Here is a 13,024-nt window from a genome sequence, read left to right as displayed (position 1 = left end):
GTCAGCCCGGACTTCTGGCTCTCCTCACTCAGACAGAACCTGCATCTTCCACTGGAACCCTAATGATTTACATCAATATGTGGGAGAGCTACGCTGCCCTACCCAGGCCCTCGCTCAGCAGACAACAGCCTCCTTTGTATTGATGGTAGATTTTAAGGCCACGAAGAGGCGGAGTGGCTTAACACAGAAAGGCCAGTCCCTACCACAAACAATGTCTCAATGGCAATGATTACAAATCCAAAATTATAATTTTTGTGGCTGGCTTCCAACATGAACTGACTTATAGCAAAAGGAGTTTATAAGAAGCCTTAATAACCTTGAGAAATATCTTACAATGGACACTTTATTGAGATTTGGTAAGAACAGCCCCTTTTAAAATCCTCTAACAAAGAGTTTAGAAAAATAGTCTTCTAGATGTCGAACTTTGGGAGCTCCATTTCTCCTTGTAACTGGGCAGATCAAAACTCTATTTTCTAAGGAATCGCTTAGGTTGGCCACGTTGGCCTGAACCCAGGGCAAGCAGGGCAGGCTTCTTCCCTCCATGCATGTGGCCCTACATGCATCACCACTTTCACCGGGGGTCGTGGTGGGAGCTTGAAATTGGCCATGTGGGCGTATCTGTGTCACAGAAATAGATAAATGCTACATATTTTTTCTTTCTTTTTTTTTATTTTTCCGGAGAGCCAATTGTTACACATTAACTAGCACACCACTGGAGTCAGCCCAACAAATGATTGGAATCAGTTCCTGGTGTCCTTGCCAAAGCATCGAGTTTTAAATCACAGATGACTGCCCCTGTGCCAATGAATTCTTCTCCAGCCACCCATCTAGCGTTATGCTCCACCGCCACCACACTGTGAAGAACCAGCGTCACCTGTGTTCCTTCAGCTCCTGCTGGCACACATTAGCTTTGCAATTCCTTTGGAGAATAGGACAGTTCTGACCAGAGCTGAGCATATGCCTCTCTGCTCTAGCTATGGTGAAGCCTGCCCCGGATGTTGGCATCAAGGAGCAGTGGTGAGGGCAGGTCTTGAGAACAAACAACTTGCAGGACACCTACCACAGGTAAGGTATTCCGTAAGAACAACCTGTTCTCCGGCAAGGAGGAAGTAATTGCTTCTGTTGGCTTGGAGGCTTCTGAGAATTTGGGGGTTTGAGATTCTCAGCTTATCTACTCAATTGTCCATAGCCATGGTCTCAGGACCATTCACTATCTGGCTCCTGACTGATGCAGCAGGCCTGTCAAGGCTGTGACTTTAGTCTCCTTTGTAGCCTTCAACCCTTATCAAATTTGAGGTCTTCTTTTCTTTTTTTTCTTTTTTTTTGAGACGGAGTCTCACTTTGTTGCCGAGGCTGGAGTGCAGTGGCGTGATCTCGACTCACTGCAACCTCCGCCCCCTGGGTTCAAGCGATTCTCCTGCCTCAGCGTCCCGAGTAGCTGGGATTACAAGCACGCACTACCACGCCTGGCTAGCTTTTGTATTTTTAGTAGAGAGGGGGATTTTGCCCATGTTAGCCAGGCTGGTCTCGAACTCCTGACCTCAAGTGATCTGCCCCCATCGGCCTCCCAAAGTGCTGGGATTACAGATGTGAGCCACTGCGCCCAGCCTCGAGGTCTGATTTTCTTTTTTCTTTTTCGCTCACTGCAACCTCTGCCTCCCGCGTTCAAGCGATTCTCCTGCCTCAGCCTCCCGAGTAGCTGGGATTATAGGCGCACGCTGCCACGGCCGGCTAATTTTTGTATTTTTAGTAGAGATGGCTAATTTTTAATTTTCACTATGTTGGCCAGGCTGGTCTCGAACTCCTGACCTCAGGTAATCCCCCTGCCTTGACCTCCCAAAGTGCTGGGATTACAGGCGTGAGCCACTGTGCCTGGCCGATTTGCAACAGTGATTTCTCCTTCCCAGTGGCTGTAGGAGATGTAAATCTCCTGAGCTGCCAGTGAGGCCCTTGGGCATTCAAAGTTTGTCTTAGGTTGGCAATGAACTCTCCCAAGCCCACCGTTTCCTTTCTTCTGAGTGTTCAGCTCCAACATAAGAAGGCACCACCCTTCTGCATAATCATGATCATTATCATTGTCTCCCACTCAGGAAGCACCACCCAATGCCTTGCTCTCTGGCTGCACCCATCATAACTGACCACAGGTGAAAACTCCAGTTTTCACCATAACGCCACTGTGTGATGAACGGTCACCAGCGGTCAGCAAACTTTTTCTGTAAAAGGACAGATAGTAAGTAATTCAGGCTTCGTGGGCCTTGTGTGATATCTGCAGCATATTCTCTGACTTTTCACCCTCCCTTTCCCTTTAGCCCACAAGCCATGGAAGAACAGGCCATAGTTTGCTGACCCCTGGTCATTACAATCCCACTTACCAGAGGTATGGAGACCCTGTGACTCTGAAACAGGTGGGAAGATAGATTCCAACGTGAAGCCTTGAGTGAGGGTCTGCTTTGTCAAACCATTTTCAGTATCCAGTGTCTTAGTTTAGGTTCCCTAGAAAACAGAGCCAGGGAACAGGCTTAAGAACAAAAGCTTTGGCTGGGCACGGTGGCTCACGCCTGTAATCCCAGCACTCTGGGGGGATGAGTCAGGCAGATCACAAGGTCAGGAGATCGAGACCATCCTGGCTAACACGGTGAAACCCCGTCTCTACTAAAAATACAAAAAATTAGCCGGGCGTGGTGGCGGGCGCCTGTAGTCCCAGCTACTCTGGAGGCTGAGGCAGGAGAATGGGGTGAACCCGGGAGGCGGAGCCTGCAGTGAGCCGAGATCATGCCACTGCACTCTAGAGCCTGGGGGATAGAGCGAGACTCCGTATCACAAAAAAAAAAAAAGAACAAAAGCTTTATTGGGAGGCACAATCCCACGGCAGGGAGAGTGGAGAAAAAAGGAAGAAAAGGCAAGGTGAGGCATCCCCATGCTGGCTGCTGCTTCCTGATGAGCCACACGAGGCAAGCCAGACACTCGGCATGTCCTCATGCAGCTTGTGAACGCCAATGCCCTGGCCCATTGGGAAACCATGCCTTGGATTTTGGCCCAACAGAGGGCAAAGGGTAAGGGTATTATCCACTGGCTCTCTCCTGCCTCCCACTGGAAGGTTTTGGGAAGAGCCCTGGCAGCACCTATGGCAGTGGCCTTTCTTGGGCCAGCAGTGACAGCCACCCAGGCTACCGTGTCTAGCAAGCCCGGGACTATCTGGGCCCCCTTCTGTTTCCAGCATATGTGGTCCAGGGCACACAGTCTGCCACTGCCCTGCAGGGAGCTCAGGGAACAGGGTCCCATTCCTCATCTTCCTGTGGTTTGAAAGACTCAAATAGGGTATGGGGAAGCCCAGATCCAGGCGAACCTCACAGGGTGGACCCTAGCGTTACAAGAGTGCTCTTTAGGAATCCCATTTCAATCGTGTCTTCACTCACTCTCTGAGTCCCTTCTCAGAGGATTCAGAGGCCCTGCTGAGTGGACCAGGAGGTGACAATGCAAGGCTCTGGTCTCAAAGCTCCCTGCCTGGGGGACTCCTGGCCCCAGGCTCCTGCCTGTGCTCCTCCTCTTGATAGCTTCTCCAGTTTTCACACTATTCTTCCAGCACCTTCTCCATGCAATGCCTTTCCTCCCGAGAGCCCCTTTCCTTTGTCATTTCTCCTGGTCCTCTCGCCTTCTTTGGTTTAGGGTTTGGCCAGCCGCAGAGCGTGCGGGGTGGATGTGCGGGGTGGATGTGGTGGAAGGTCTGCATTGGCAGTGCAGCCTCAGGTCCTCCCTGTTCTTTGCTCCTCGTTCCTGTCTCAAGTAGAGATCTGAACCCCTTTTGGGGGTTATTTGTGACTCTTCCTTTGAGGCCAGTCACACACCAGCCTGGAAAAACTGCTCCAGCCCGGCAGTGCCCAGAGGAATCAAGCTGAAGATGTCCCCCGCGAGGAGGGCCCTGCCTGCCATGAACCGCTCAGCACTTTCTGAGCCCAGAGTGTGGTGCTGGCAGGGATTCTCTCTGCGTTCTCATCAACCACGTGAGCCCAGCAAGCTCTTCCACGGTGGCTGCAGCCTCGGTGGGGATGCCTGGGTTTATGCTCAAGGTCTCAGGGAACCCCCCCTGGGGCCGCCACACCGTGGTCATCAAGCACCCACTGCGAGAAGTGCCCGAGAATGTCTGCCTGTGTCCGTGGTCACAGGGCACACGACTGACTCTGCAGCAGGAGGGCACACAACTGACTCTGCAGCAGGGGTGCTGTGTGGATCCCCTGACCCACCATTTGCTTCATTCAGCAGCACGTGTCACCCCTCATCATGCAAACAAACCATCCATGCTTGCAAAGAGTTCCCCAGGTGTGGGTGGCAGCAGGGCCAGAGGGAGCCCGTTTTTCCTCTGTGCACCCCAACAGTCCACCTACACATGGCTTCCTCCCTGTAGCAAAGCTCCCCAGCTTCAGTGGTGGCCTGGGAAGTGGGTAGGGTGTCTCCCAATTTCCCTTCCTCCTCATCGCAGGACTCCATCTGTTGAGGAGGAGCGAGAAGATGAGTACACGGGCAGTCTTCGCTCCCAGCTGCTCTTCACAATGGAACCACCACAGTTCAGGCCCCACAATCACTGCCGTCGCAGGTCTAAGTCACTCGGGCTCCTGCCTCTGCCCTCAGCCAGGAAAGCGGTCACTCACCGCTCGAGGGGATGCCTCCACCCTGAGGTAACCCAATCAGACCCCTTTGCCTGTCTCATCCCTGTAATCCCAGAGCTTTGGGAGGCTGAGGCAGGGGGACGATTTGAGGCCAGGGACTCGAGGCTTCACTGAGCTATGATTGCACCAATGCACTCCAGCAAGGCCTCATCTCTAAAAGAAGAAGAAGAAGGAGGAGAAAGAGAAGAAGTAGAAGAAGGAGGGGAAGAAGAAGGAGAAGGAGAAGGAGAAGAAAGAAGGAGGAGAAGAAGAACAAGAAAGAAGAAGAAGAAGAACAACAACAACAACAACAACAACTTTGTTGCTTCCAACCAACAAGACTCTGTTTAGGGACAAGTGATGTTTTTCCATGTTGGGCACCAGGGAGAAGCCAGCAGGAGAGAACAGACACCCAAACACCAAAGGAAACACTCTGTGCGCCACAGAAGCAGTGCTTGTTGCAGGCAGAGGGCAAGGCAGGTGCACAAGCCTGAGCCTTCACCCTCCCAAGGAGGGCACTGTGAGCTGGCATCGCTGGTGGGCTGGTGATCCCCAAGATGGACCTGCACCCCAGCCATCCCTACCTGTGAGTCCTTGTGGACTCAGAGCGGAGTTATATTAATAGAACGCAGGGAGCACCTGCATTCGCCAAGTCACAGAGGAGCTTTTGGGTGGGGAGAATGTTTGGAGAACGAGAGGCACGTTGGAGCTTGGACTTTGGTCGCTCCTGACTTTGCGGCCTTCCCTGCTGAGCCAGCTGGTTCTCAGGCTTCATAGGGGCAGGGTGGTGAGGGTGGCCATGAGATCTTTCTGCAGACAAAGGTGGTTTCTCCTTGATGACATACAACACAGACACACAGGATTCCTTTGGCGTCGTGGTGTCGAGAATGTCTTTTGCAAAGGGGCAATGGAATGCAGGCGCATGTCCTATAGAGTGGTGAGGATGAAAGAAGAGAATGTGTGCCAAGCGCCAAGCGTGATGCCTGAACACAGCAAGCACGTGCTCCATCACAGCTTGTTTACAGGCCACGGGGGGCCAGACGGCCATACTCAAGTATGAATGTGAAGCCCCAAACTCGGGCTCCTGCATTCTTGTTAGTGTCACCCAGGATCAGGGACCCTAATGACAGCAGGCCTTGTTGGTCCCCAGAGCATGCAAGGCCCCCGTTCCTGACTCCAAGATGTCCATGGTTGGAGGTGCCAACTGGGCTACCCCTCAGTGACACCCCCAGGAATGCTGGCAGAACCACACTGAGGCAACAGCCTTGCAGGATGCACACTAGACAGAGAGGGACAGAGCCAGGGAGCCTGCTGCAGGGGCCTGCCCGGGTAAGGTCCATGGCCCAGAAGGCCAGCAGGATGACACCCTGACCGATGAGAGACCCTCCACCTGGGAAGGAAGAGACGCCTCGGACGTGGAGGATCACCTTGAACACGGGTATCACCTCAGACAGGGGGCATCACCTTGGGTGTGGGGGGGATCAGCTCAGACAGGGCAGGCATTTTTGGCAAGTTGCCTCTCCTTGGGCTCCTTCAGGACAGTGAGGGGTACTGGCTGCCCAGAAGCCCTGGAAAGAAACTCAAGCTGCCTGAGACCAGAAAACCTGATCCACAAATTAGTCCACAAGTTAATGAGGCAGAGAGTTGACCTGCAACTCAAACCAGGAGCGCCATACAGCATCACCTACCCACTGCTACCCCCTCCCCACCAAAGGGCACAGCTTTCGTCTCAGTGAAATCCTTGGTTTTTCTTTCTTTTTTCTTTTTTTTTTTTTTTTGAGACAGAGTCTTGCTGTGTCACCCAGGCTGAAGTACAGTGGCATGATCTTGGCTCACTGCAGCCTCTGCCTCCTGGGTTCCAGCAATTCTCCTGCCTCAGCCTCCCGAGTAGCTGGGATTATAGACATGTGCCACCATGCCCGGCTAATTTTTGTATTTTTAGTAGAGATGGAGTTTCACCATGTTGGCCAGGCTGGTCTCGAACTCCTGACCTCAGGTGATCTGCCTGCCTCAGCCTCCCAAATCCTTGGTTTTTCTTAATGGCCTTAATGACCAGAAAGTTTGAGGTTTTAATCCTTTTTCAAGTGACATGATAGCAAATTTTTTCTTGGCTTTGGTTAAAAGCATGCCTTTTATTTGCAAAACTGATAATAAGAGAAGTCAGTTGGGTACATATTTAATCACTGAATTCCTGTAGCAATAAAGAGGACATGTACAACATTAAAAAGACAGAATCTTCAGGTACTAATTATTTTATTCATTTATATTTTTTGTCTTAGGATACAATAATGAAGTAAACAAGTCTATACAGAGTATTGTATAGCAGAGACAAAGCTATGGCAATTTAAATTATTTGCAGATCTGCAAAAAAGAAAAGATTAGATGTATTTTGGAGAGGTATTTTTGAAGTAATAACTTGCCATGGATTCAAAGCCCACTGCACCTATGTATGATGAAAAAAAAAAAAGCAAAACAAGGCTGGGAGGGGTGTCTCACATCTGTAATCCCAGCACTTTGGGAGGCCGAGGTGGGCGGATCACGAGGTCAGGAGTTCGAGACCAGCCTGACCAACATGATGAAACCCTGTCTCTGCTGAAAATACAAAAATTAGCTGGGTGTGGTTACGTGCGCCTGTAATCCAAGCTACTCAGGAGGCTGAGGCAGGAGAATCTCTTGAACCCAGGAAGCGGAGGTTGCAGTAAGCCGAGATCATGCCACTGCACTCCAGTCTGGGCGAAAGAGTGAGACTCTGTCTTTAAAAAAAAAAAAAGAGAAAGAAAAAGAAAAACAAACAAAAATCTTAGCGAATTAGAATATATGGCAATGGACATCTATAAAAAAGAAAAACAAAAATCTTAGCGACTTAAGAATATATGGCAATGGACATCTATAAAAAAACAAACATCTAAGGCTCATCGTACCTGGTGGTGAAATACTGAACACTTCCTCCCCCAGGGTGGAACGGGCCAAGGATGCCCACTCTCACCATTCTATTCCACATCAAATGCGGGTCCTAGCTTGTGCCACCAGCTCTGTGATCTCTAGGGCATCCTTTGCAAAGGAGCCATTGGGACATGGATGCTTACATTCCAGGCTCCAAGCAAGCTCCTTTCCCCAGGCTCTTCTCCAGGGTGAGGCGAAGAAAGATGGGGACTGCACACCCATCGTGGATGGCTCCATCTTGTGACTTCCTTGGGGAGACATATGAGAACTCGGGTGTGCACATCACACCCACATGTCTCCCCCAAACAAAGAACAGCCTCCCTGGATCTATATTTAGTTTAAAAATCAAAAAGCCTTCTCAGTAGGTAGCTAGCATGATAAAGATGCCTTCTTCTTTTTTTGAAAAGATAGGATCTCAGTCTTGCTCTGTTGCCCAGCCTGGAGTGCAGTGATGCAATCACAGTTCACTGCAACCTCGAACTCCTGGCCTCAAGGGATCCTCCTGCCTCAGCCTCCCAAGTGGCTGGGACCACAGGAACATGCCATCATGCCTGGCTTTGTTTTTTGTAGAGACAGTGTCTCACTATGTTGCCCAGGCTGTTCTCAAACTCCTGGGCTCAAGAAATCCTCCCACCTCGGCCTCCCAAAGAGCTGGAAGATACTTTCTTTATACCGGTCTGCAAACCACCTCATGTCCAGGGACAGGCACCTGCCCTCGGGTCACTAGAGGCAAGTTGTCCTTGTCTCACCCTGAGACCCTGGACACAGGTGCCCACGCCCTTGAGGTCACCTCTGTGAGCTGGCTGAGGGTCTCCCTGCCAGGAGCTGCCACCATGCCAAGCTGGGGTCAGCCGTAGGTCAGCGCTGGGTTCAAGGGAGGCTGGAGAGTAAGGGTTGGGCATTACCATCTCCAATGTCCCTAGGCCCAAGAAAGGGGCTCCAGCACTAGGGGGCCAGAAAGCTTGACAGTGTCCCCTCTATCTCTTTAGAGAGACTTTGCTGGCCACCACCTCCTCCATTTGCAGAGGGAATTCTCTTCCTAGCCGCCTGTCCTTTGGCCCTCCAGCTAGCCAACCCGCAAACCATGCCACCTACAATGAGAGGAAGCAGTGATCAGCACAGTTGCCTGGTACATAGTAGTTGCTCAGTAAACAATTGGCTGGGTGCATGAGTGAATGAGAGGGCCAGTGAGTTGACTGGCAAGGGCATGGAGGCCTGGGTGCAGAGAGGCCCTACAGGCAGGCCCAGACATAGATGGGTGGGCCAACTTGGGCCAGGCTTACTGGTGGAAACAGGCTGGTGGGAGTGGGTGGAGCAGGGGCCAAGCAGCCTTTAGCTGGGAGGCCAGCTCCTCCCACTGGCAGCATTCCCAAGGTAGGTGGGGACCCTGGCTTACCACTCCACCTCCACCCCCAACTAAAGGACTAGCTGTCTCCTAGCCAGCCTGCCTCCCACAGTGCCAACAGCAATTCCCCTATCCAAGAGCTCTGAGCTCCGTGCTGGAGGTGACAGCTGGCCAGTGTGGGCTGGCTAGGAAAGGGTTCATCCCCCTTCCTTCTCCAATCTGACTGCCCCAGTTTGCACTCCCTCTCTGTCACCATCTTGGTTCAGCAAGAATGGCATCCATGCACTTGGCCTGATTGTAGGAGCTCATCCCCTGAGCACTGTCCTCTGTTGGAGCTGGGATGGAGGCTTCTGTCCATGGCTGTCCTATTCCCTCAGGACCTACACACCACAACTTAGACAAAATTGCCTCTGAATCTGCCTCCTCCCCCCTTCTACATCACCAACTCCTTACAAGCAGGGATGCAGTGAGATGTATTTTTGCATGCCCTCAACACTCAGGTGTCAACAAGTATTTGTGGGGTGTACAAAAATTTCCAATAATAGGAAAGAAGAAACTGGCTGTGAATCACTGAAAATAGATGAGATTCTGAAGAGTCCTAGAGCCCAAAGCACTTGATAATTTCTAAAAGAATTGATTTCAATATATTTCTACCAGATTTATTGGTGGAAATAAAAAAGGCTACATTTAGGGAGGAAATGTGACATCAGGTAGCAGGCTGAATATGGAGCAAGACCCAGCAAAAGCATGAAGAAGAATCTCAGTAAGGTGTGGATGAGCTGTCTGTTTACTCTTGTTTCCAGAACAATGGAGCTCCCCATTGACGTCAATGGGAGGGAAGAAACAAAAGAGCCTTTGGGTGTGTGCAGGGCGCAGCAGCCGGGCCTGGGTTTGCTTGGCATTTGTGTGTGTATGTGTTAGGGAGAGGGGGCGGGGAGTGTGTCGAGGTGTCAGTGTCAGAGGAACAGGAGGAGGGGCCACTTGACTGAGTGTGTGAACAGCATGCAGGCCTCCCGGGGCTTCTGTGGGAAGGGCTGCCCCGATGAACTTGGTATTTGCCCTGGTTTGCATCTGAGAAGTTGCACACACACCTTGTCAAGTAGAAGGGAAGGAGTTATCACACTCAGGAATTCCTGATGTGGGTTCATAACTTTTCCTTCTGTCCCATCCCTGGTCCCCAGGTGAGTCCAGATAAAGAAGAACAAGAAGAGTAAAGAGAGATGCTGCGGGCTCCAGCTTCTTGGACAGTCTCGCCTTCCCCATGAGAGCCTACACATTCAGAGTCTGCTGCGTGGGAGCCTGAAAGCTCCTTCCTGTCCTGTAAGTCTCAGGCTTCTACCCAGACCCGGGGAAATTGTACTCTTTCTCCTGACACTTTAAATGGAAGTTTAGAGGCTCCACATGCCCCACACAATGCTTACCGAAACAAGGTGATGCAGGGTCCCGCGCTGTCTCCCAGGACAACCTCCTACCCCTGGCTCCTGCGTCTCTGCGGCTTGCACCTTTGTAAGGCGTCCCTTTCTCAGGGCTCATCCTACCCGCCTTGGAAGTGCTGCCTTTCTCACGGAGCCTGTGGGGATAGCTCTGGTTAATTTATAGCCCACATCGCCCAATTTAGCATTTGATTAAGTTTCCTTTTTATGAGATAGTCCTTTCTCCCTAGTGATGCGCTTGGGGGCAGGGACAACATCATTTCTTTCTTTTGTACCTCCCCAGAGTAACAATGACTCTATTTCCTGAACCAAAAATTGCAACACGTGGTCTCAAAAATAAGAAAGGTCACTTGGTAGCTGCCGGGACAAGTGTCGACCACAGGCACCTCGGAGGCCCGGGTGGGCGTGCCCCCGGAGCTGCTGCAGGGCGGTGCTGCCACCTTCTCCTGGGCTGCTCCGGGGCCCCGCGATGAATGAGTGAGTGAATGAGTAAATGAATGAATGTGAATGCGTGAATGAAGCACGCCGCGCGGACTTTCCCGCGGCCCTGGCCGCTGGGGGCGCGCCTCTGGCCGGTGGCCGGAGGTGGAGGTCTCCCTCGTCCGGCTTCGGCGCGCCGGGTCTGCCAGGCCGGCCGGAGGTGCGCAGGAGCCCCGCGCCCAGCTCCCCCGCCCGCAATGGTACGCGCCACTCCGCGCTCCCCGAGCTGGCGGACTTGAGGGCGTAGTGAATGGAAGGCGCCGACGCCGGAAGTGGATGAGACCACTAGGGAGGACGACGGGTAGCACGAACGCGCCGCGTCTCCATTGAGGAACCGACGAGGTGAACATGGAGTTCCATGTGCGTCTTATGTAAAAAGAGCGACGGGCGCGGCCACCAATGGGCGCGCGGCGCTCGTAGGCCCCGCCCCTCGTGTATGCAGATGAGACGGAGTCGCGGCCAATGGCGGACGCCGGGGGCGGGCGCGGCGCGCGCGGTCACGTTTTCCACTATGTGACAGCGGCGACTCGGCCGCGGCGGAGGCGGCGGCGCTGAGGGGATACGTGCAGCTGTGGGCGGCGGCGGCGGCGGGCGCGGGGCCGGGCGGACAGAGCCGCGAGTCGGCGGAGGGACCGGCGGACGGGCTGACGCGGGCGCCGCCGGCGGTAAGTGGCGCGGCGCGGCCCCGCTGCGGCTTACGTAACCGCCGCCGGCGCGCGGGCCTCGGGCAGGTCGGGGTCCCAGCGCCGGCTCGGGCAGCGGAGGCGCCGCCGGAAGTTCCCTGGGCTGCTGGACTCCTCGGCTTGAGACTGCGCCGGCGTGGGGGCGTGTGCCCTTGGCCCTGTCCCAGGTGGAGGGTGGTCGAGCCGCGCGTAGGGTGCGCTCGTTTGAACTGCGGTGACACGGCGGGTTGGGGACTCGAAGCCCCGTTTCGCAGCTCAGGAGCCTGAGGTCCGAAAGGTGAGGCAGCGTGTGTAGGGCACCGAGCTACCGAGTGACTGCGCGCGGGCTGCGGTTCCGTGGGCGATTCTCTTTTGGGAACCCTCCCTCCCCTCGCATGGGGAAGGCCGAGGAAACCAAGGGTTAGCGCAGCCGGCCCTGGGATCTGGAGGACCCTCGGGGAGCTGACTGCCTCTTCTGAGGCCACAGGGCTGAGTCCTGGGCTGGGGAAGGGCCATGGACGGGCGCTGATCTAGGAGCTTTTCCTGGACACCCACGGGTCTCCTGGAATGGGTGATCAGAGGGACAAGGAAGTCCCGGTGCCAAGCCAGGCCTGGGAACCTGAGGGCAGGGAGACCCTCTAATGTTCGCCCCTTTGCCTCCCCTGGACCACCCTGTATTAATTCCCTTTCCCCGGACTGGATAGAAGGGAATGGGGGTGTCCACTCTTTGGTGCAGCAGTCGCGCCTACCTTCTGGGATGTACTTTGGCTGCCAAGTCCCAGACATAGACCAGGGGGTGGGAGGTGGCCTGCTTCCCCCTTCAGGAAGGCCAGGGTAAGGGATGACGAGTTGGTTGCCAGGGTTTCTGTAACCTACACAGAAGGAACCCGTTTGGAAAGCTGATTCATACAGAACAACAGAGCCAGAAGGCACCCTGAAAATCACCCAGAGTAACCCCTCAGCCTGACAGATGAGCAAACTGAGGCCCAGGCCCAGGCTGTCTGCAGGATCTTCCCATCGTCCTGGGGCAGGATGAGCTTCAGAAGTTCAGTGATGGCCTCAACTTGCGTGCTGAATCCTGGGTGGGCTGGAATTTGGGAGGAAGGACCTTAAGTCCGGGAAATGTGTTAAGAACCCCACACCATGGCTGAATCCCCACATGGACACCTCTCACCTGTGTATGGCACAGCAGGACTGCTAGACTTCTTGGCCCACCCTCTACCCCCACCTGGGGCTTCTGGTCCCAGGCTGGGTGTGCCTGAGAAGAAAACAGGACTCTACCTGAAGGCTTTATTTGGAAATTGAGTTTTAAAATACAAGGTGAATTGATTTTTGTGTGCTATATGACTATAATGAAGAAAGGGACTCCGTTTTTTTTTGACTGGAAGCTGTGTGGTGTGCCAGCGCGGGGATGGTACCGTGGGTGTTTGCAGTTATCTGTCACTGTCGCCTTGGTATGATTCATTGGTACAGAACTAACGCAGCCCTGGCTTTCTGTGGAGACTGGAGTGCCAGGTG

General features: G+C 53.4%; 1 protein-coding gene across 10 annotated transcripts in view; it reads left to right on the top strand.

Annotated features, from left to right (window-relative positions):
• Nucleotides 1-802: 802 nt before the first annotated feature.
• The window catches only part of PER2 (period circadian regulator 2), a 55,155-nt gene continuing 42,933 nt past the window's right edge, over nt 803-13,024 (top strand). For 4 of the 10 annotated variants that reach the window (XM_054679616.2, XM_016950829.4, XM_016950828.3 and 1 more), the window contains exon 1: nt 11,454-11,804. The gene's annotated coding sequence lies outside the window, so the exon portion shown is untranslated. Of the gene's footprint in view, nt 1,066-9,778; nt 9,842-10,112; nt 10,252-11,385; nt 11,805-13,024 lie in introns of those variants that run through there. The other 6 variants (XM_054679617.2, XM_016950826.4, XM_063790954.1 and 3 more) reach the window with 4 other exon arrangements.

The sequence above is a fragment of the Pan troglodytes genome, chromosome 13 (assembly GCF_028858775.2).
Source record: "Pan troglodytes isolate AG18354 chromosome 13, NHGRI_mPanTro3-v2.0_pri, whole genome shotgun sequence".
NCBI classification, from domain to species: Eukaryota; Metazoa; Chordata; class Mammalia; order Primates; family Hominidae; genus Pan; species Pan troglodytes.
This window is presented reverse-complemented; position numbering and strand designations above follow the sequence as displayed.